The sequence below is a fragment of the Ooceraea biroi genome, chromosome 13, assembly GCF_003672135.1.
Source record: "Ooceraea biroi isolate clonal line C1 chromosome 13, Obir_v5.4, whole genome shotgun sequence".
In the NCBI taxonomy this organism is placed as follows: domain Eukaryota; kingdom Metazoa; phylum Arthropoda; class Insecta; order Hymenoptera; family Formicidae; genus Ooceraea; species Ooceraea biroi.
The window spans coordinates 1,676,035-1,700,131 of record NC_039518.1 but is presented as its reverse complement, the minus strand read 5'-3'; the positions used below and the strand labels follow the sequence as shown (position 1 = coordinate 1,700,131).

The window sequence follows — 24,097 nt, the reverse complement described above, 5'->3', positions numbered from 1 at the left end:
GCCCACTTTATTCTATTATTACATTTTCCGCCGCTTCAGAAGTAGAAATTTGCATTGTCAACATTTTATATTATATTGGCTTATCCATATATATATATATCCGTCCCGGATTGTACTTTTTAATAACAAATATTTACTTATTACTCATATTTTTAGTATAAATATTAAATAAATAAAATAATAAATAATATTTATTACTACTCATATTTTTAGTATAAATAGGAAAAAATGGGACGAATGTTACGGGATGTGTTACGATACAATGAAATAAGTACCTTAAAAAGAGAGTAAATTGTATATATGTATATAATATTATATTGTATAATATCTAAATATTCAAGTTAGTCTTAGGGAAATAATACCGAAAGTGTGGATTCTCCGGAGAATTATATCTACAATGATATAAAAATAATTCAGTGTGTATCTCGAGCAATACTTTCTTTACCCGAAATAGGAGAAAAAAATACTTCTTCATAACTCTTCTCACAACTTTATAACTCTTCTCATAACTGACGCTTGCAGTCTCTGTCTGGTCTTGGCAGATGAGATCTTTCTCAAGTTTTCTGGAAATATGATACAATCTCTATTATCGATATACCGAGCTCCTGTTGTTCCCTGCAATATGCCACGTGCAATCAGGCGAAACGGCTGGGTACTCCAGCGATGGCCGCTAGCGACGATTATCGACTCAACGGGAGGGCACAAGGAAGTCGAGGTTCGATGGAAACGCTCGTTAAAAATTGAAGGTAGAATAAGTACTACTCCAATTCCCGTGTACCATAGATCGACAAATACGGCGCAGGTGCACCACGGTACAAGGGTAATGCGACAAGTTTTATGCCCTTTCGATACACAATACGCGCGTATTGCCGTCGCCGTGCCTCCGTAATTCCATGCTCCACGGTCGCATAAATAGAGATAAGAATAATTTTATTAATAATAACGAAGAAACATATGCGTAACGTATTTAACAAAGACAAACGGTTATGGCGCGCAAGAGGAAATAAAATTGTTCGAATATACTTTATTCCGCTGAAATATCGTTTTACTCGCTAATGCGAGAACACCTACGGCTAAGCATCTCGGCGACTACGTGCATCCGCGCGTTATCGAACCATGTGATAAACATCGCCGGCCCGTATTATTCATAGCATTTGAATTTCTGCTTGCCAACGAGCAACGTTCCCATCGACTTTGCATCGTTCTGCTCAAAGGAGGACTTTTATCTCTCGCGGTCTCTCCGCGCGCTTAAAATCAACGACAGCAAAAATTGCGCTCGGTACCGCCTACGAGCGTCAAGCGCGTGAAAAATTCAGAAATTGCTCGACCCGCATAAATTCCATGGCCGGCGAAATGCGACGATAAAGGATGGGGTTGCGCGCGAGCGAGCGTTTTCCAATTTGCAATCACGCGATGAGGTTTCAGAAAATAGAGAAGGAATAGGGAAGGGACGTTAGAGAAAATGCTACAGTTCTCGGATGATGAGTGCATTTTACTTTGCGTAATGCAACTTCCTTCAAAGGAACTGCCACTTTCGCGTCTGATTGATCTACATTGACAGGTACTTACGGAAACACGGATACTCTCAAATCATTGTGCATTTCAAAGTCAGAATAAAAGAAAAGATATTTAAAAGAAACATAAATTTAAAACGTTGTGCACCTTTGAACTTTAGCTGAAAAGTTGTCTTATTGTTCTTTTTACGTTTCGACCAATATTTATCTGTAGATACATAGATGCATCATCGGTGCGAGTACAAACTCTATTTGGGAAATATCGATCCGAGTAAAAATTGATGGAATAAAATTTAAATGAGAACAGAATGTGTTCCATTCGTCCCGTGATTCATATTTGATTCAATAATAAATAAATTTCCGGTACGAAATTTGTAATTGATGATCAGAGTTCGGAGTTATGGAAAAAGAAATAAGGGGAAAATAAATAAAATGGAGAAATTTCGTGAAAGCGCGACGTGTGTACAAGTAGACTCTAGAAAAACGTAACAAGCATAATCCAGCGCTTGATGCTGGCATCAACGCACGGAGCCATAAGTCATCTATCATCCTAATAATTCGGACTAATACATCAAAATGAACGAGGACAAGCGCGGCAGATCGATGAGGCTTAATGATTCAGCATAAAAACTTTCTCGCCGGAGAGCTCGCACGCAAAAGCCGTAACGCGTACTCGAGCGAGTCGATGGCGAGGGCCTCCATACATACTCTAGTTACCTGGTGGACGAATCTGGTATCGACGGCAACTAAATGTTTCGCTCGATCTCGGGTGACGCGCGCGCGCGCGCTATTTCCACACGAAGGGAGAAAAAGGAAGAACGACAAAAGAGACAGAACACAATGAAACTGAAAAGTACGCGTTACGTGGAAGCGGCGTTTAGTTGACCTGAATTCAGGTGGGGCGAATCAATATCCTGCCTGCCTGCCTGCCAGCTTGCCTGTCGGCCTGCCTGGCGCACGCTACAAGGCTGGCTGGCTCCCTGCGTGCTTCTCTGTCCGTTTCGCAGTTACCGTAGCAACCAGACTCCTTCCTTTATTAAAATATGACCCACGTCGTTTCCCACCCGTACACCACACGGTATACCGTGTCGTACACGTACAAGTGTGTCCAACCGAGACTATCGCTCGTCGTCTTGGACGTGAAACCCCGATTGGTCGCTGATCGAAACACCCTCGCGATCAAACGGCTGGCGATTGGCTCGTCCGACGATGCCGATACATGTGGGCCAAAATGTAACAGCCTTCCGTGAGGCTCCAAGGTTGGGACCTTGATACGGGGTCCAGTCACGGGAGTCCGATGAACCTGAAGTCACGCGAGCTCTAGGCACGCTCCAGGACAACGTTCACGTTTCGCCACGTTGGTGAAAATGGTCTGAAATTCGCGTTACGTGAATATCGAATTGATGATACGTCCAAATCATTCGTCAGGTGATACGTTTATGCTCGCAAGGTGATCATAATGTTACCACATCGCTCTTTTTACATTTGTGCCTGTGCACGTGACTCCATCGGAACGATCGCGTGACATTGGACCATTTTGTACCAAGTTTGTAAGGAAACCGATATTCGTCCGATCCGTGCGAGGATATTTTAATAATACCTTCGACGACGTGAATGTTTCAAGAGACAGCAGCCAATTAGAAACCACCCTCGTGGATTATTAACGTTTCGGGGTGAAGCAGTGATGAAGTATTAATTAAATGATGGAGCCAATTTTATTACGTGAAATCGTTAAGGATGATGATTAAACAATGATGGTACAATAAATGTCGTAAGGTTTGCTGAACATTTCCACCTATACGCGCCAACATCTGATCTGATTCCAATTTTGCGAATGATGTCGCGATCATCCTCCCTCATCTTTATTTACCGTCATCATTCTCGCTGTTTCGAGCAACGAGGTAGCCACCGAGTTTTAAAGCGACTGGCTATAAACTGAGTTTAATGGTCACTGCTAATGCGGCACTGGTTTTTGTTTACGCGACGATATAACCGCTTCATCGACTCCGTCGCTCTTTCATCGCGAATTGTCGGCGACCAGGCGACGACGATATTTGGCTGCTGCCGATGAACCGAATAAACATCCAGGTCAACACACACACGTTACAGCCTCGAGAGATCGTTTGGACTTGACGAGGCCGCGATTATACGTACTTTAAATTCGCTACCAGCCGAAGGCCTATTTATACCACGGTAACGAGCTCTTGTGTATTTGCGTTGTACGTGGGGAGGAGGTTGCGATCCTTCGAAACGGAGCTCGTGGGATTTGTTTCCGAGGAAACGCGCAACGCTCGTCGGAGATACGCGAATTTATACAGTCGAATGGCGCGATGGGATAACTTGTGCGTCAGATGACTCACTTTGCCGTGCATCTGCTGGAACGAAACGAACGGCAAGATACATTCGGAATAATAGAAATGTATATGTGTGTGTGATGGTACAAACGGGAAGGAAATGATATTTATTCTACACGAATAAATAAATCGAGAAAATCTAGAAGAAGAATCTTTTACGCGGACCTAGAGTCCCTTTTTCCTGAAAAATAACTTTACAAATTTGCCAGATATGTGCATTTAATGCGTCTGATCTCAACGGAGCTCGTTATACATGATCTTTGCCTGCATTTGTTATAAACATTACCAATATCAAGAGAATATGTACTTCAGGGATACATAATAAACCAAAATGTATTCACGCTCTCTCTCTCTTTTTAAGAACTTTAATTTATTAACTGAAGCATTGTTGGAAGTATTGTTGTACACGTAATTGCCATTTGCATTAATACTTTTCGTGTTTTGTATTAATATTTTAATGTGTTTTCTGTCTTTAAGCTTGTTTAAGCTCAAATCTATTATAGACATGTATTTGTTAAGTGATACATTAGCTTCTTCAACAGTTGACACTCGTGTAGAATTCTCTATTTCTGTTTTAATTAATTTACGGCTTTGGTGTCTGGTTATAAAAACCAGCGACTTTCCAGAAGATATAAAATAATTTCCGATATAAAACGGAATAAGAAGAAAATAAATCACGTCTGATAAGAGTTGTTCGTGCAATTGGCCGCATTCTGAGGTACCTCCCTCCTAATTCGAAGGGATACTTGCCCTAATCTGATTTTATTGGTGTCTTATGCCCGAGGCGAGGGTTCACGATGAAGTTCACGATGAAATGACAGTCCGGAGATTGAGGTCGATAGGTGAGATAGGACAGCAAGTGACAAAGACCGATAGCTTTGAGTTCAGTAGAGTAATAGGCCTCATCGTGATCTCCCTTAGCCTCTGCCGACTGCTATTTCCAACTGCTAATTAATCTTCATCCCTATCGCACGATAGAGCACGACGAGCCATCGAAAAAGGTAGGGTGATCGGGAAAGGTCAGGCTGTGACGAATTATTTAGTGGACACGTTTGTACAAAGATGCAGGTAACGAGAACAAGTGGCTTTAATTAATCTTACGTCAGGCACACAGAACGCAGCTACCTGACGTGATACATTAACTGAGAGGGTCCAAAAGTTCTTTATACTTTATGCGGGTCGACCCTCCCTGTACCGTTAATAACAGATTCCTCGAGTAAACTAGACAAGAATTCTCATAACGAAATGATGGGAGCCCGTGTATTGCTAAAAATATTGGGTTGGCCAAAAAGTAATTGCGATTTTTTTATATAAATAAAAGGCGAATTTTTCATGGGAAACAAAAACTTTATTAAACAATATATTGTCCATTTTGTTTGATTATCTTTTGCCATTTTTCAGGCAACTTCATGATTCCGCGCTCAAAACAGTTCTTATCTTTTTCAGCAAAAAACAATTCCAACAACGATTTCATATCCTCATCGGCAGTAAAGGTTTTACCATTCAAGGCGTTTTGCAAAGAACGAAACGAATGGTAATCTGATGGTGCCAGGTCTGGCGAATATGGTGGATGTGTAACACATCCCATCCAAGCTGCAACAATTTTTCACGAGTGACCAAACTTGTACGTGGTCTAGCGTTATCATGGTGAAACACAACACCTTTGCGATTCACCAATTCTCGACGTTTCTGTTCGATGGCATCATTTAATTTATCCAGTTGACGACAGTATACGTCTGAATTAATGGTTTGATTCCTTGCAAGCAGCTCAAAATACACAGTCCCACCAGACTGACAGTATAATCTTTCTTTGGTGAATATCTGCTTTTCAAGTGCTTTCAGCAGGTTCATCACGCTTGCTCCACCATCTTTTTCGTTTGACGTTGTTGTAGACGATCCATTTTTCGTCGCCTGTTATCATACGTTTCAAAAATCGATCATTTTCCTCACGTTTCAAAAGAGAATCGCAGATGTCAATACGCTTAGTGAGATGAATTTCTTTGAGCTCATGTGGTACCCAAATATCGAGCTTACTAATGTATCCAAGTCGTTTTGAATGGTTTTCAACACTCGATTTCGATATGTTAAGATTCTCAGCAATCTCTCGTGTCGTTAAACGCCGATTCGAATCGATCAGTGCCTTTATTTTGCCATCGTCAATTTCGATTGGCCTTCCTGAGCGTGGTGCATCTTTCACATTAAAATCTGCAGATCGAAATTTAGTAAACCAATTTTGACACTGCCGCAGTTTTAAAGCATCTTCGCCATATACATGACATAACTTTTTATGAGCTTGCACAGCGTTTTTCCCTTTTCGGAAGTAATAAAACAAAATATGAGGAAAATGTTCTTTTTGATTTTCCATTTTGAAATCGACGGCAAAGAAACAATTGTTAACGAAATCGTGTACTTTCTTTTTGTAAAACAAGCTTGAACTGTGAGTTGGTAACCTACATAATGAATTTGCGGTTTAGAATGAAGTTAGTTACATTTCAAGACATGTATGTCCATCTATTGGAAAAAAACGCAATTACTTTTTGGCCAACCCAATAAATGATCTTTTTTTCTGAGGTAAGCCTCAGGAGGACAAATTGATAGGAAAACTTTATATTCTTCGTATAATTTTTGTTAAATAAACTTTAGCTGTAAACTAAAGGAATTTTAATGCGAGTTTAGTTTCCAAGTATTTAATATGGATCATGAAAAAATTGTGGCACGTAGTTAATCACTTACGCATCTCGATATTGATATTTCCCAAAGTAATGATTAATAATTAATTAATATATTAATTTGGGAAGTTAAATTATTATATATGTTACTATTAATTATGTCTATTATTATGTTACTATGTTATCAATTATGCTATGCTATTATGTTATCTTTTGCATCATCAACATGGACTTGAGCCATCTTCTTCCGCTCGACAGCTATTAAACTTCCGCCAAGCGGAGATACGTAATACGCTAACTCGCGTACAAGTTCGAGGTTGCCAACACCGCAAGTTACATATGCGATTATACTTGCATGTCGTGTACACGGGTAATTTAAATTGTCGGCCAGCCGAGCTAATTTTTCAGCTTTTACATTGCGCGGTCGTCGCGACGCGTCGGATGGAACTGCGCGACAACTATTGCCGCGGATACTATCGCGGCGACCTAGCAATCCAGCAATTGGACCACGTGAGGCGCCTGAAGAAGAATCACAGAGATAAAAGGCGTACTCACCCGTCTGCACGAGCTTGAGCGCGACGCCATTGTGCTGCTTAAGCGACTCGTTGAGACTCGGCTGCGTGAGATCCTTGAGGGGATGATTGGCGGCTTCTTCGGAGCCGGAAGCACGATTATTTTGCATAGTCCCGGCGTGCTGCTCCTCGCAACGTCGTCCTTCTCTCTTACCGATGCCGTTGATGCCGGCGTTGCGCACGGTTTGCCTCCTGCTGGCCGCTGTCTGACCAGTCTCTCGCTTTTTCTCCTTCTTGCGTTTACGCGCGTCGTTCGTAGAGATAATTCGCTGCTGCTGCTGATAATATTGCTGATCTTCCGTCTCCTCGTAGTCGGCGTTTATCGTCGCGTCGACAGTCAATGACTCTCGAATCGGGTTCTCATAGATACGCAGAAGTTCGTCCGCCGGATAGAAGACGTACATGCCCAGAAATTGGCGTCGCTATCGTTGCCCTCGTCGCCGTGATGATGATCGCAGTGGTGGCCGCAGGTGTTGCTGATAATGTCGCGGATTCCGTTGCTTCCACTGCTGCTGCAACCGCTGCCGCCGCACTTCTCGAATCCGCGCGAGCCAACATCGCTGTCCAGCGATACATCCTCGTTGCTGCGTGCGGGTTCGGTATCGATGTCGACCGCCGTCAGGGGACGCATGATTTCTTCTTTTCCAGTCAGCTAAGCGTTGCGACTCCCCATGCGACTTGCCGCTGGGTACCGCGCGACGTGACGTTCCTTCCTCTTCTTCGTCGGCACTATCGTCCTCTTTCTTCGTGGTCTTTTGCCCTATTAATGCGTCACCTCCTTCCCTTAATGCACTGCGCACGACTAAGAATAATTGCTTTTTCACAATGTCAATAACGTTTACTCGAAAGAAATCGAGTTCGAGTCAATCTTTTATTCCTCCATTTCTCGCGTAATGATGAAGAAAGAACGAGTCATAAATTTGTCTTTTGAATCTTCTTTCTTCTCACGATTGACTGAATCGTTTATTCTTATCAGGTGCTCCATTCTCACAGCTATGCTTCATGGGTTCTTGATGAGCTTCGCAATTCGGCAAGACTTACGTCATCGGTGGTGCTCGAAATCTCTCGGACTGAAACAGAAAGAATTCTGATGATGAGAGATTATAATTTGATATTTGAGGAAGAGTAAATATACAGGGTGGCCCATTTTAATTTATACAGTCGATTTTTTAAAAAACTAAAAGAGATACGAAAAAATGTTTCAGACAGACATGTCACGATTTCGAGGGGGACATAAGATGATACCATTGGTTTGACCTTGAATAGTCGTTTGAAGGTCACACGAAGATCACCTTCAATTTCTTAAATTGAAACCCCAACTTTTTATTGCAGATTCTTATTCTCCATCGAAAAGTAAGTAACTTTTGTCTGAAACATTTTTCCGAAAAATGTCATCTTATGTCCTTAAAATGATCTTCAAGATGAGTTTTGAGGACATTTTAAGGACATGAGATGACATTTTTCGGAAAAATGTTTCAGACAAAAGTTGCATGTTTTCTCGCGTAAAATCCGAATCCGTAATAAAAAATACCATGTCTCATTAAAAAAACATTTCAGACCGGAAGTTAGAATTTCGATAAACAATGACCCGTCTAGTTGTATCCACATTCTCTGTCGTGTATGGAGATCAACGTTCGAACAGTGTATTGTCGAATACCGATTTACGTAATCACGTTTGACATTGTCGATATTCGACAATACACTGTTCGAACGTTGATCTCCATACACGACAGAGAATGTGGATACAACTAGACGGGTCATTGTTTATCGCAATTCTAACTTCCGGTCTGAAATGTTTTTTTAATGAGACATGGTATTTTTTATTACGGATTCGGATTCTACGCGAGAAAACATGCAACTTTTGTCTGAAACATTTTTCAGAAAAATGTCATCTTATGTCCTTAAAATGTCCTCAAAACTCATCTTGAAGATCATTTTAAGGACATAAGATGACATTTTTCGGAAAACTGTTTCAGACAAAAGTTACTTACTTTTCGATGGAGAATAAGAATCTGCAATAAAAAGTTGGGGTTTCAATTTAAGAAATTGAAGGTGATCTTCGCGTGACCTTCAAACGACTATTCAAGGTCAAACCAATGGTATCATCTTATGTCCCCCCGAAATCGTGACATGTTTGTCTGAAACATTTTTTCGTATCTCTTTTAGTGTTTTAAAAAATCGACTGTATAAATTAAAATGGGCCACCCTGTATATATAATACATATATATTAGGATTGTGATTTAGTTTTGAGGGTTTTGCAACAGATGGCTGTAATGTCAGTTTGTTCCAATAGCTGTTTCCGATAACTGTTGTTTCTTACAGTGTTGACATTATCCATGACATTTAGTAGCATTATAGCAAGTGGAAACTTATGGTGACGCAGAATCGCCATCAATTAAGACGTGTGAATACTGGTTTAGACGCTTTAAAAGTGGTCATACTGATGTGAAGGACAAAGAACGCTCGGGACAACCAAGAAAGCTTGAAAATGCAGATTTGCAAGCATTATTGCACGAAAATCCAACACGATCCACTTCAGAACTTGCCAGAGCATTAAATGTTGATCGTACAACAGTTACCAAACATTTACATGAAATGGGAAAAATTCAGAAGGAAGGGAAATGGGTTCGACATGAATTATCGGAAAGTGCCATTGCGAACCGGTTGAACATTTGCATTTCGTTGATCGGCAGGCAAAAAAAGAAGAGTCTTTCGTCTCGGATTGTTACTGGGGATGAAAAGTGGATCTATTTTGATAATCCGAAACGCAGAAAATCATGGGTGGATCCAGGCGAACCATCAACATCCACTCCGAGACGCAATATTCACGGTTCAAAAGTAATAGTGTACTATGAGCTGTTAAATCCGCACGAGACTGTCACGACTGATCGTTATCGACACCAATTGTACAAGTTGAAGCAAGCATTGGACGAAAAACGACCACCAATTGCGAGCAAACGACGGAAAGTGATTCTTCTTCGTGACAACGCTCGACCTCACGTTGCGTTATCAGTGAAAGAAACACTATTAGAGCTTGAATGGCAAATCTTCCCCGGACATTGCTCCATGGGATTATTATTTGTTCCGGTCGATGCAACACGCTTTAGAGGATACACGCTTTGATAATTTGGAAGAAGTGCGAAAATTCGTCGACGAATGGATCAACTGAAAAGAAGAGTGATTTTATTGTGGTGGAATCCATCTCTTGCCAGAAAGATGGGAAAAAGTTATAGAAAAGGAAGGAAAATATTTTGATTAAGGTATTCATTCATTATCATATTTAAATACATGCGTTTTGAGCAAAAAAAACCCTTAAAACTAAATCACACCCCTAATATATTCCCTATTTCATAACTACCATCTCGAAATATATTTCCGCACAGATCAAAGAGATCAAAGAGCACGTTCTTTTATAAGGCGTTTTATATGGCCCCTTTTATACGGTATAAATCGTCGACAATGCACAGATGTTATGAACCGTGTTCATAGCTTGACCTTTCAGATGCACTAAAAGTGATAGCAGCGGAACGTAATACGCGCATAGTATTCCTGCGTTTATTTGCCTTTGTGTGCGTGCGCGATCGAGACTGACAAGAGACGGGCTGCACAAGGGCTGCACTCCCGCGAATTCTTTTTCGCTTCGCGAGCTCCGGATCGCGTCCCTGAGATTTCCAAGTGTTGCACAAAGTATCTCGCACGGTTCACAGATTATCGCATGCAGCATAAATCGCGCGGAAGTTTACGTACAGTTTTCGTCGTGGGAACCGCCGCACGTGCCCCTGCTAAAGAAACATATCAATCAATCGAGATAACACTCGGAAAACCATCCCGGTAGTCACGTACCGGATAACTCGGTCCGCCCCGTGGAAATACGTATACACGGCATGGCTAATACATTTACTTGCGGATCGTGTAAAACTACGCGGTGGTACTTCCGGTATAATTCAATAATTTACAGGATACTTCAACTTCTTGCGATCAGTAAAAAATAGTTTTGTTTCTGCTTCAGTTTGATTGCTATTATCCGGTAAATGGAGACATAGTTCGATTATTTATAGCCTCGCTCTTTCGGATAGATATATCCAAAGCTTGGGTTGGTAGATTTTAATTCTGTCGATCATCGCGCAATGAACGGGAGGACACATGCGAGAGGATGGACAATTATAATTTCGATATAATGGACGGTCGCGTTAATGACATTTTAAAATCACTTCTGGGGCGCTGTAGCAATTGACATGTATCTCCACTTTTTCGAGGACCGCACGTGTACCGTGAAGTGTAACGGTAATTATATTTTTGTATCATAATGCACAGCTCGCGCTTAAGCGCTCTCTAAATTTTTCGACCGTTAAAAGCATGGAAATCCTGTTATGGGAGTAATGGGATTCTTTGCTGCTACGAGTTGCCGGCTCGAGTTGCCAAAAGTGCCTTTTGTTACGGAAGAAGTTGCTCGAACAAAACACTCGAGATACTAAAGTTGCATGTTACGAGTGTTACTTTACCTTGGGTGTCTAATGAAAATGTATGTTCAATTTTTTTGCTCACATTTCTCAAGTTGTTCAGTGACCAACAAAGTGCTACCAGCCACTGAATAAAGTATCTCGCCTCCGCTGGATCTTAATTCTTAATACGAAGTTTTGCCTTGGAAGTTTGCTAAAAAGATCCGCACGGACTTTCCGGTCAATCTACATTCTTTCGCAAAATCGTCATCTGAATTTCGATACGTTCACAAAATATCGGCAAAACCGATATTATTCCATCGACCATCGACCGTAACTTGAAGTTAGGAATAAAATAGAAAAGGGTTTACGTGTGACCGTTCACGTGCTCGGTTTCGTTTACGAACTATTCTTCGTTTCTAAAGATACCGAATCGATCTTGTCGTCTGTCAATCGCGCGTTACTGTCCTCGAAATGGTTGTTCACGATCGAAGGAGTTCTCGTGCTGCTAGTCGTCACGCCTCGCGGAATCTCAACGTCCAATTTCCGGATGTATTAAAATTAATTCGTTAATTCTTAATACGAAGTTTTGCCTTGGAAGTTTGCTAAAAAGATCCGCACGGACTTTCCGGTCAATCTAAAGTCTTTCGCAAAATCTTCATCTGAATTTCCACAAAATATCGTCAAAGCTATTATTCCGACCATCAAGGCATGACTGTAACTCAAAGTTAGGAATGAAACAGAAAAGGTTTACGTGTGACCTTTCACGTGATCGTTTTCGTTTGCAAACTATTCTTCGTTTCTAAAGATACCAAATCGATCTTGTCATCTGTCAATCGCACGTTACTTTCCTCGAAATGGTTGTTCACGATCCAAGGAGTTCTCAAGCTGCGACTCGTCACGCCTCGCGGAATCGCATTTTCCAATTTTCGGCTGTAAATTAATTCGTTAAAATTCTTAATTCTGAAAGTTTTGCTAAAAAGATCCGCATGGACTTTCCGGTCAATCTAAAGTCTTTCACAATCTGAATTTCCATGCATTCGCAAAATGAGGTGAAAATATCGCCGGGTCTATTGTTCCGACCAGCAGGGCATGACTGTGGCATCGAGGGTGAAACAAAAAGGGTTTATGTACGGTTTACCGGATGTAAACGTCATTGATCGCCGTGAAAGCACGATCGAAGCAACAGCTAGTTTCGCGAGTTTCCATTGCGTGATGCAGGGGGACAGTTTGGACGCATCGGATTCACGAACTCGGTGTCGTAATTACTAGGTCGAGTGGAGTGTGAAACGATGTATACGTACAGGAAGCAGCGTCCCGACCCTTCCTGTGGAATTGGAATGCTGCCAGAGTGTGTGCCGGCAGTTTCAATGGTCATCTTTCGCTGTTACGTTTCGGGGCTTTCAAAACGGCTTTCAATCCTCGGCCTTTCAGAACAGCCGCGCCCCGCGGCGCGGGGTTGCTCTTTCTCCCTCGCATTAATTCTTAAACCCTCCGCTTCGCGAGTACAAACTCACGTCGTCGATTTTTTCTCTCACAAAAGCGTTAAAAAGCGTTAGTTTCATGTGTCATCAATAGCGACAGAAATTTTCCCTCGCGTCTGGCGCAATGCTCACATGTATAGAACATAATGATACATCTTTCACGGTGCAATTAATATTTTAAATTACATTTCATGCACGTACATTACGTGCAGTGTGCTTTACAACGCTATCATGACATTTAAGCGGTATTTCCCGCATGACGTTGTATTTTCTATTTAATTATAAATAAATGCTCCGCCACGAGTGTTCTCTCTTAATTACTTGCGCTTGCCATGTCCTAACTGAAAGCCGCGCCGGTTTGAATAGAGTCGGCATTTGCGGAGCGCGGAGAACGGAACGGTAGAGATCAAGTTTTCTCGCTTTTACAGTTTCTTTTATCGGGGCACGAAGCGGAGCGAGGCTTGCAGCCGATAACTACCGTCGCGTACCCAATTAATTGAACATCATCTTCGGTTGGCACCTCGTTTCGCTTCTGACTCCACTTGGGATTTCCAATAATTCCGATATCTCGAGAGGAAATCCGATTAGACTCGCCGGGTGTTCTTTGCGGACTTAGGGTACAACGGCCGCTTCGTACGTGCACATTTCTGTGATATCAAGCGATAGAAAATCGAACGCGATCTCCCCGTGAAAGGAACGGAAAAGAGGTGACAGAGAGAGGAGGAGAGAGAAAGCACGCGCGCGCGCGAGATCGGCAAAAATATCCCCTGCTAGCGTCTAAAATAAAATGTGCGCTTGACGAAGAGACGGATCTGAGACGCGCGTCGCGTGTGCAGGGAGTAAATTTTTTATTACTTTTTATTGCCCGCGGCGACATGCGCGAGCACTCTCTGATTTATTTATGCGTTAATTTTATTTCCGCGCGGGAGAGAAATATTTCTCTCCGCAATATCTCTGCGTCCATCGACGAGAGTGAAAATGGACGTTCGGGACGCCGGCGATCTGCGGTCCGAGTTTGATGAAATATCGGAGATTCGTGCTGCCTCATGCCACCGGACGGTCGGTCGGCACGATGGGATTATCGCGGCAATAATCCCATGATTTTCCATGTGTGTTGGATCGCTGCGCGCGGTTTTGCGGCCGGTCATCGCGGCCGGCACCCGTTCTTGTCAGTGACCGACGGCTAAGAAAAGCCTTGGGTTTCGTGCGGCCGCCTGATGCATACCGGGTGGCGTAATATTCCTGCGACACATTGCGGGACTTGACTTGGTCATAAAGCCGAGCGCGTGCACGGATTTGCTTCCAGCGGAGAATTCGCTTCTGGACGGAACGGCGAGATTTATAGCGGCTCGGGTGTATCGTCGATAAACAAACGGGCAGCAGTATCGTTGCCACGGGAAAATAATCGATCTGGAGCTCGGCCATCGGAAGAGCCAAACGACGACGTAAAGCCAGTAATGATAAGTCATACGTTTTATGGGGCGTTTCATTGTGTACACATTGCGCCGTGTGTTGGCAGGAGGCAAGATAAACCGTATTACTTTTCAGTGGAATCTCATTTCTAGCAAATTTGTAGCGAACGTAACTCTCGAGGGAGGGTTCCGGATGCGCCCAGAATAAAACGAACGGAGCAGGTTGGATCAAATGGGTGCAGTCTCAATTGGGACTAATGAACAGACGTTGCTGATGAATGGCTTCGTATTTGTCGGGGGCAGGCTAATATTACAAATGTACGAAGAATAGAAGAAATACCAAATTACGTTGTATACACCTCGTTTCTCGGACTCAAGTGGAGGGTGATGCGTTACACTTTTACGACCAGCCAAGTCAGACACGACTCTCGAAGGCTTCATGGCTCGGATACTCCACCACGAACAGAGAACTTTTAAAAGGAAAAGGAAAAATGTTACGGAGTAGTGCGCAGCGCACGTGATTCGATTCGCTTTTTGCTGCTACTTGGCCTAGTAAGAGAGACGCCTGTTCCAAAAAGCGACTTTACATTGTAGCGAAATTCTGCGAGTCTCTTGAGAGACCCGACTCGAAATATTCTCTTGGAATTATTCTCGTCTCCGCCTCGGCGCGAAAAGAGAGAGGCAGAAGAGGAGAGAGACCCGCTTCCGATATGCATGAAATTACCGTAACCGACTGGCGAAGCCTTTAAGCGCAAGGAAGGAGGCGGAAATGTTGCCGTCGTCGTCAAAAGTGTGTCGGACTGAATTACGCGCTCGACGGTGAACTTTCCGTGTTGCGAGCTCGAAGATTCCAAATCGCCAAGTTCTGGTTGAGGCGCTGAGCTCGCACAGAATCGGCATTGTAAATGAAAGCGCATCATCAGTCGCGAGTGCATTCATTCACCGACGCTGAAAGGAAAAGGTGCTCGTTTTATTAACCCCTTGCCTTATAATAACGAGTGACACTCCCGCTACAGATTACAGACCAAAAAAGACGAGTTTGTATTCATATCGTTATGCGAGTGTGACGTGATTGCTATGTGAATATCTTGAATCTTCACTCATTTTCTTTGAATTTTAAAATGATAAAATTACTTAATTTTCTTTTTTTGTAAAAATAAGTGTATTGAAGCTGATCAATTAACATAGATAAGCAAAATGGCAAACGTTTATCCAAATACGCAAATTAAGTAGTATCAACTTTGGCTCACGTAAGGGCGGGAAAAATCGTTAAGGCAAGGGGTTAAATATACTTACACATTCTTATCACACTGATCGACTCTATAAAATTTTTTGTAACTGCGCGATTCCATATTTTTACGATAAACAGTTTCCAGTGCTTGCATTCACGATAAGCGTCCTCAAAAACAAAGGTTCGTCTAGCGACATAAAAGTATTTATATATACATGTAGTAGTGTTAGTAGTCTAGTCTCGGGTGTTTCTCTGTAGCCAGACGAAGGGTAAAGGCCGCGGGCGTCTCTTTGCAATGGTAATTTCTGCCATCATTTGCAATTACAAGCGGCGGGCATGCCAAGAATGTCAGCCGCTTCTACACGGTGACCCTACATCACGTATTTCAGTCACATATCACGAATATCGACGTTAACTCCTTGGACGTTGTTTACCGAGACAGTCTCAAGGTATCGGATATCGGGCACGAACCTGCACGTGCATGCACATTGTAAACAGGGTTTCTTGTTAATCGAGAAAAGAAAAAAAAGCGGAATCTGCAAATAGACGCTCGAATTATTATATCTATTAGGAGTGTGATTTAGTTTTGAGGGTTTTGCAACAGATGGCTGTAGTGTCAGTTTGTTCCAATAGCTGTTTCCGATAACTGTTCTTTCTTACGGTGTTGACATTATCCATCACATTTAGTAGCATTATAGCAAGTGGAAACTTATGGTAATTCTGCCCCATCAATTAAGACGTGTGAATACTGGTTTAGACGCTTTAAAAGTGGTGATACTGATGTAAAGGACAAAGAACGCTTGAAAATGCAGATTTGCGAGCATTATTGGACGAAAATCCAACACAATCCACTTCAGAACTTGCCAGAGCATTAAATGTTGATCGTACAACAGTTACCAAACATTTACATGAAATGGGAAAAATTCAGAAAGAAGGGAAATGGGTTCGACATCAATTATCGGAAAGTGCCGTTTGAACATTTGCATTTCGTTAATCGCCAGGCAAAAAAAGAAGAGTCTTTTGTCTCGGATTGTTACTGGGGATGAAAAGTGCATCTATTTTGATAATCCCAAATGCAGAAAATCATGGGTGGATCCAGGCGAACCATCAACATCCACTCCGAGACGCAATATTCACGGTTCAAAAGTAATAGTGTACTATGAGCTGTTAAATCCGCACGAGACTGTCACGGCTGATCGTTATCGACACCAATTGTACAAGTTGAAGCAAGCATTGGACGAAAAACGACCACCAATTGCGAGTAAAGGACGGAAAGTGATTCTTCTTCGTGACAACGCTCGACCTCACGTTGCGTTATCAGTGAAACAGACACTATTAGAGCTTGAATGGCAAGTCTTCTCCGGACATTGCTCCATGCGATTATTATTTGTTCCGGTCGATGCAACACGCTTTAGAGGATACACACTTTGATAATTTGGAAGAAGTGCGAAAATTCGTCGACGAATGGATCAACTGAAAAGAAGAGTGATTTTATCGTGGTGGAATCCATCTCTTGCCAGAAAGATGGGAAAAAGTTATAGAAAAGGAAGGAAAATATTTTGATGAAGGTATTCATTCATTATCATATTTAAATACATGCGTTTTTGAGCAAAAAAACCCTCAAAACTAAATCACACCCCTAATATAATACATTCCTTATTTGCGATATGGCTTACATTAATATCGTTATGCGAATTGAAAGAGAATCGTATTCGAAAAATGAAGGCAAATTAGCAAATGAAATGTCACGTATTACCCCGTGAGAATAATTTTCTCTGATGTCGTACGAACGCACGAGGGGAGACGGCTACCCCTAGACGGACGTAGGCGTTTGATGAGAATTTCTTACGTACAGACATGTGCAGAATCCACCTATTTACCTTTTCTTTATTATCGTTTTTCTGAAAATTTCATTTCACCCGGTAATTCAGCATGCAAATTTGCAGACCGCAAGGTAAAGCCCTTCTGTTATTCTCTCGATTCGGGTTTTCAGCGATGGGAGGGACGGTCTCGAGCGGGGAGCTCGTAAGCCGAGGGGATGGCGATCCGGAAATAAAATGATCCTCTTAGAGTGACGCACGTAACGATCCACGCGTATCCGAGCATCTTGATGGATCTGACGCAGTTGATCGCGATAGAGCGAGCAGGCTGCTTCGGCCGATCGCTGGCAAGAATAAACTTGGAAAAAGCGCGAGCGTGCGTGCGTGCGTGCGTTCGCCAGAACGCCAGAAAGAAACGCGGTTGGAACAAAGTCAGGGAAATATGAAAAGGTCATCAGCTCTCTCTATCTTTCTCTCAATTTCTGTCTCGCCTGCCTCGCGTACCTGCCTGTCCGCGTCGCGCGCGGTAACGTCCAATTTGTTTCACATCATGCATTTGCATCACGAGGTGCGCTCGTCTCTCCACGACTGAATTACCAGCTGCCTGGCCAACTATCAGGCAACACGCAGAACGAGATCTCTTCCTCGTGTACTGATGGAGGCGTCAACCTCGTCATATCGCGCATAAATTCAACATTAAGCTCCCTATTCGGTCCTGCCTTTCAGCAACCTATGCGCGCTGCAAATCATCCTCGAAAAGTCGATTATTTAAATTGTGGATCGTTGCATCGCGCAGCGCTCACTGCACGTTTTCATCCGCGTCTGATTATTTGTCAAGTTTTAATCAATTCTCCGTTCAAGTTTTGTCATCCGCGGCAGTAAGGTAAAATATACAGGAGTAATACGTATTCCCGATTAAATTTAAAACAAATATTATTTTGATTTGAAAGTGACACCCGCACATTACGAAGGCGCACAATTAATTTTCCAAGAGAGAGAAGGAGGGAGGGAGGGAGGGAGAGAGCAATTTGCGTCACCAATATTAATTAAAATGAAAATACAAATTTTACTGCTAATTAAAAAGCACTTGGCTATTAAAATTGTCATAAATGTAAGTCGTTCTATATGTACAATGCATGTTACCCCTCGCTTTAAAGCCCAAGGCATAAACGCGGCACACGGTTCATCCTCGATGGTGCACGTTGCAGGTACGGAAGCACTTTCACAAGAGAGCAAGAGTAGAACTTCGCAGATGGACTTGCGGAAGGGTAGGTCTCTCTCTCTCTTGCTCTCTCGTGAAATTACGTGCGTTACGAGGATTTATGGGCGATAACGTGGGAATCTCGGTTATGTACGAGAATCGAGAAAAACAACAGGCGCTACACAAAACACGGGAAGGCTATTTTAACGGGTGTAATGCCCGACGTTGGCCTCGGAGGGGTTCGGAAATGGAACGAAATCCGATAGTGGGCCGTCGGCCGTGAGAACCACTTTACCGACGTGCCGCTCATCGAGGAGTAGATAGGTAGGCAGGCAAGCTTTTGCCTTCCACACTTGGAATCCGTAAAGATGAGGGTTCTTATAAAGAACGGAATTGCTTTCTCGAGAAACATGCCTTGCTTCCGAGGCAAGGAACGTATACATATACGAGCGGAGCTTGAATTACTTTTAAGTCTTAAGATGTATCCTTCGGAGATATGATTCCTCTTACGATATTCGTCTTTCTCTCTCCCTTTGCCCCTGCACGAGTCATTCGCGTGCATGATTTATGCATGGCACCGTGACATCGCACAATTTTTATTTCACTTCTTTTTAATATTTTCGTCGACGTGGGAGTACGCTGCGAATCACGCAATCCTCATATCCTCATAATTTGATATTTGTTACGTCATGTAACACGATGTGTACCATTTGTTTCGCCTCGAACGAGCTCCGTTTCTGGTTCATTTTGATGATCCGCCAGGGAATATTTTAACGCGTGAACCGTGGGCGTCATTAGTCTCGCTCGCTGAATATCGTGTCTCCGCCACACTTTGCCCACGGTTTCCCCTCATTATTGGACGATGTAAAAACAAAAAACGAAAAAAATGAAAAAGAGAATTAAGAACGAAAGGAATGAGACAAGAATAAACCATGGCGCCAAGTGATAGTTGCGTCACACGCCAGCTTTCGATCGCTAATAAAAGAACCATAAGTATTATATTAGGGGTGTGATTTAGTTTTGAGGGTTTTTTTGCTCAAAAACGCATGTATTTAAATATGATAATGAATGAATACCTTCATCAAAATATTTTCCTTCCTTTTCTATAACTTTTTCCCATCTTTCTGGCAAGAGATGGATTCCACCACGATAAAATCACTCTTCTTTTCAGTTGATCCATTCGTCGACGAATTTTCGCACTTCTTCCAAATTATCAAAGTGTGTATCCTCTAAAGCGTGTTGCATCGACCGGAACAAATAATAATCGCATGGAGCAATGTCCGGGGAAGACTTGCCATTCAAGCTCTAATAGTGTCTGTTTCACTGATAACGCAACGTGAGGTCGAGCGTTGTCACGAAGAAGAATCACTTTCCGTCCTTTACTCGCAATTGGTGGTCGTTTTTCGTCCAATGCTTGCTTCAACTTGTACAATTGATGTCGATAACGATCAGCCGTGACAGTCTCGTGCGGATTTAACAGCTCATAGTACACTATTACTTTTGAACCGTGAATATTGCGTCTCGGAGTGGATGTTGATGGTTCACCTGGATCCACCCATGATTTTCCGCGTTTCGGATTATCAAAATAGATCCACTTTTCATCCCCACTAACAATCCGAGACAAAAGACTCTTCTTTTTTTGCCTGGCGATCAACGAAATGCAAATGTTCAACCGGTTCGCAATGGCACTTTCCGATAATCGATGTCGAACCCATTTCCCTTCCTTCTGAATTTTTCCCATTTCATGTAAATGTTTGGTAACTGTTGTACGATCAACATTTAATGCTCTGGCAAGAGATGGATTCCACCACGATAAAATCACTCTTCTTTCAGTTGATCCATTCGTCGACGAATTTTTGCACTTCTTCGAAATTATCAAAGTGTGTATCCTCTAAAGCGTGTTGCATCGACCGGAACAAATAATAATCGCATGGAGCAATGTCCGGGAAAGACTTGCCATTCAAGCTCTAATAGTGTCTGTTTCACTGATAACGCAACGTGAGGTCGAGCGTTGTCACGAAGAAGAATCACTTTCCGTCCTTTACTCGCAATTGGTGGTCGTTTTTCGTCCAATGCTTGCTTCAACTTGTACAATTGTTGTCGATAACGATCAGCCGTGACAGTCTCGTGCGGATTTAACAGCTCATAGTACACTATTACTTTTGAACCGTGAATATTGCGTCTCGGAGTGGATGTTGATGGTTCGCCTGGATCCACCCATGATTTTCTGCGTTTCGGATTATCAAAATAGATCCACTTTTCATCCCCAGTAACAATCCGAGACAAAAGACTCTTCTTTTTTTGCCTGCCGATCAACGAAATGCAAATGTTCAACCGGTTCGCAATGGCACTTTCCGATAATCGATGTCGAACCCATTTCCCTTCTTTCTGAATTTTTCCCATTTCATGTAAACGTTTGGTAACTGTTGTACGATCAACATTTAATGCTCTGGCAAGAGATGGATTCCACCACGATAAAATCACTCTTCTTTTCAGTTGATCCATTCGTCGACGAATTTTTGCACTTCTTCGAAATTATCAAAGTGTGTATCCTCTAAAGCGTGTTGCATCGACCGGAACAAATAATAATCGCATGGAGCAATGTCCGGGGAAGACTTGCCATTCAAGCTCTAATAGTGTCTGTTTCACTGATAACGCAACGTGAGGTCGAGCGTTGTCACGAAGAAGAATCACTTTCCGTCGTTTACTCGCAATTGGTGGTCGTTTTTCGTCCAATGCTTGCTTCAACTTGTACAATTGGTGTCGATAACGATCAGCCGTGACAGTCTCGTGCGGATTTAACAGCTCATAGTACACTATTACTTTTGAACCGTGAATATTGCGTCTCGGAGTGGATGTTGATGGTTCGCCTGGATCCACCCATGATTTTCTGCGTTTCGGATTATCAAAATAGATCCACTTTTCATCCCCAGTAACAATCCGAGACAAAAGACTCTTCTTTTTTTGCCTGCCGATCAACGAAATGCAAATGTTCAACCGGTTCGCAATGGCACTTTCCGATAATTGATGTCGAACCCATTTCCCTTCCTTCTGAATTTTTCCCATTTTATGTAAATGTTTGGTAACTGTTGTACGATCAACATTTAATGCTCTGGCAAGTTCTGAAGTGGATCGTGTTGGATTTTCGTCGAATAATGCTTGCAAATCTGCATTTTCAAGCTTTCTTGGTTGTCCCGAGCGTTCTTTGTCCTTCACATCAGTATCACCACTTTTAAAGCGTCTAAACCAGTATTCACACGTCTTAATTGATGGTGATTCTGCGTCACCATAAGTTTCCACAAGAATTCTATAACCGTCAGCCGCAGTTTTCTTTTGATTAAAAAACAAAAGCAACGCATGTCGAAAACGCTCTTTCGGAAGTTGCATTTTTACGATGATATAAACACGACTGTTATTGCATCTATTGCTATAATGCTACTAAATGTCATGGATAATGTCAACACCGTAAGAAAGAACAGTTATCGGAAACAGCTATTGGAACAAACTGACACTACAGCCATCTGTTGCAAAACCCTCAAAACTAAATCACACTCCTAATACTACGTTTAGGGAGGAAGTTTATACAAAGCTTTATACGAAGTAATTATCGATATCGAGAGACTATACAAAGTAATTATCTATATCCGAGGCGGAGTCGCTTTCTTGAAATCTGTTCGTGTTAGATCGCAATAGCCGTTCGGGCTTATATCTGCACGAAACGCGAACGGGAAAGCGCGGGGCGAGTTAATAAAAATTCTTAATACTCGCCCCGTGGCTCTCTTTGGTGCACACTTTGTTTATCCGTTTGCGGCGATGGGAAAACCACGATGTGCCGCGCGCGCTATATGAGCACCGGCGTTACGTGCGCGGCATCGGTAAGTCTTCCCTTCTCGTGTTCTACTTTGAAATATTAATTTATATGATGCTCGCCGCGTGCGCGAACAAAGTCTAAAGTTCAACTTATGATTCGCGATATCGATATCAGCGGGATCGGGACGGTTCTGCTTTGCAACTGGTCTCCTTAGAAACCGCATGATTCTATCGGGATAAGCACGGGAGGAGAGGAAAAAAAGTATCGTTGGGTACTCCCCTACACCTATTTTATACTTTTCTACTCTTTTTTTTTTAAGAGTTGTTTCCTTCTATTATATTATTTTGCTTCCCTCTCAACCCGGATCTGTGACATTTTTTATTTGCACTTCGTGTTTTGTACTTTCTTCTTAATTTCTATTCGACTCTAAGACTCTGTCATGTCTTATTTTTTTCTCAGGGATATAAGTTCCTAAAATTTTAAATAAAACATTAAACTACATACTTACTTTTATTTATACGTTTATATTTACGTTATATTGTGATAGAAGAAGTATAAATGGATTAAAAATAAACGCGTTGCAGAGAACCGGTGTTGCCGGTTCAAAGAATATTTAAAAATTTATTTTATCACGAGGGATACGTATCACTTTTAGAATGGACTTGAAATAAACATAGAAATATGCGTATGATGTTGCCTTTGAAGCGGATCAAAGGGTGTTATAGTAAGAGAGACAGATAAATTCCAGAACGATACACCTTATCCAATTAATTTCTCCAATTAATAATCTATCTATATGTATTTCTAACTTACCGAGTGCATAATAGCGGAGTGCATTATCCGGTGGATTGTCTGCCTGGCGCATTTGTCTCGAGGGGAAACAGAAGGGACGAGTAAACGGAACAGACTAAAATACACAGGCGCGTTCGCTCACAGGCGACATGCACGAGTTTCCGTCGACGAAAGTTTTCTAAAGTTTTCCTCCACCAAGTTGTACGTAGCGCGGCACATACGCACGTCCTCATGCACGTATGCACGCACGCACGGAACGGAAATCGATAAGAATAACGAGGCGACAAAAAAGAAACGAACAAAAGGGGGAAAAAGAAAAAGAAAAAAGAAAACCAAGTGTCTGAAGAAAAGATCGTGAGGAGCGAGCCCGTATATGCAACTTCCGAGTGCGAAAAGTACTCGGGAGCAATGGCGGGCACGTACGCACGCCTTCACGCACGCATGCACGCACGCACCGACGTCTGTCGCGGCGCAGCCCGTTGCATTCACAGCACACCCTCACGCTACGGAGGCCCGCGCAGCACTGACTCTTTCCACTGCTCGCTCCCCGACTATACTCGCGCCGCGACACGCGGGAGAGGAAGAGGGTGCACGCTGCGGGGACCGGAGCGGAGTATCAAGGACTGGCATTAGTCAATTAATAAGCGGTTCATCGAGCCTGAAAACGGATTACATGATGAACGAATGATATTATAGCCCGCGCAATCAGATGATACAGTTCACTGTCTGCAGCTAACCGGGAGCGTTGACTCCACGTACGAAACTTCATTGCTCTTGTGCGTGCTGTTGTCACTTTG

The 24,097-nt window shown here is 42.6% G+C and overlaps 1 protein-coding gene across 4 annotated transcripts in view; it reads right to left on the bottom strand.

Annotated features, from left to right (window-relative positions):
- Positions 1-23,841, bottom strand: part of LOC105283928 — an 80,087-nt gene extending 56,246 nt beyond the window's left edge. For all 4 annotated transcript variants that reach the window (XM_011347059.3, XM_011347061.3, XM_011347064.3 and 1 more), the window contains exon 1: positions 23,322-23,841. The gene's annotated coding sequence lies outside the window, so the exon portion shown is untranslated. The remainder of the gene's footprint in view (positions 1-23,321) is intronic.
- Between the last annotated feature and the right edge of the window lie 256 nt (positions 23,842-24,097).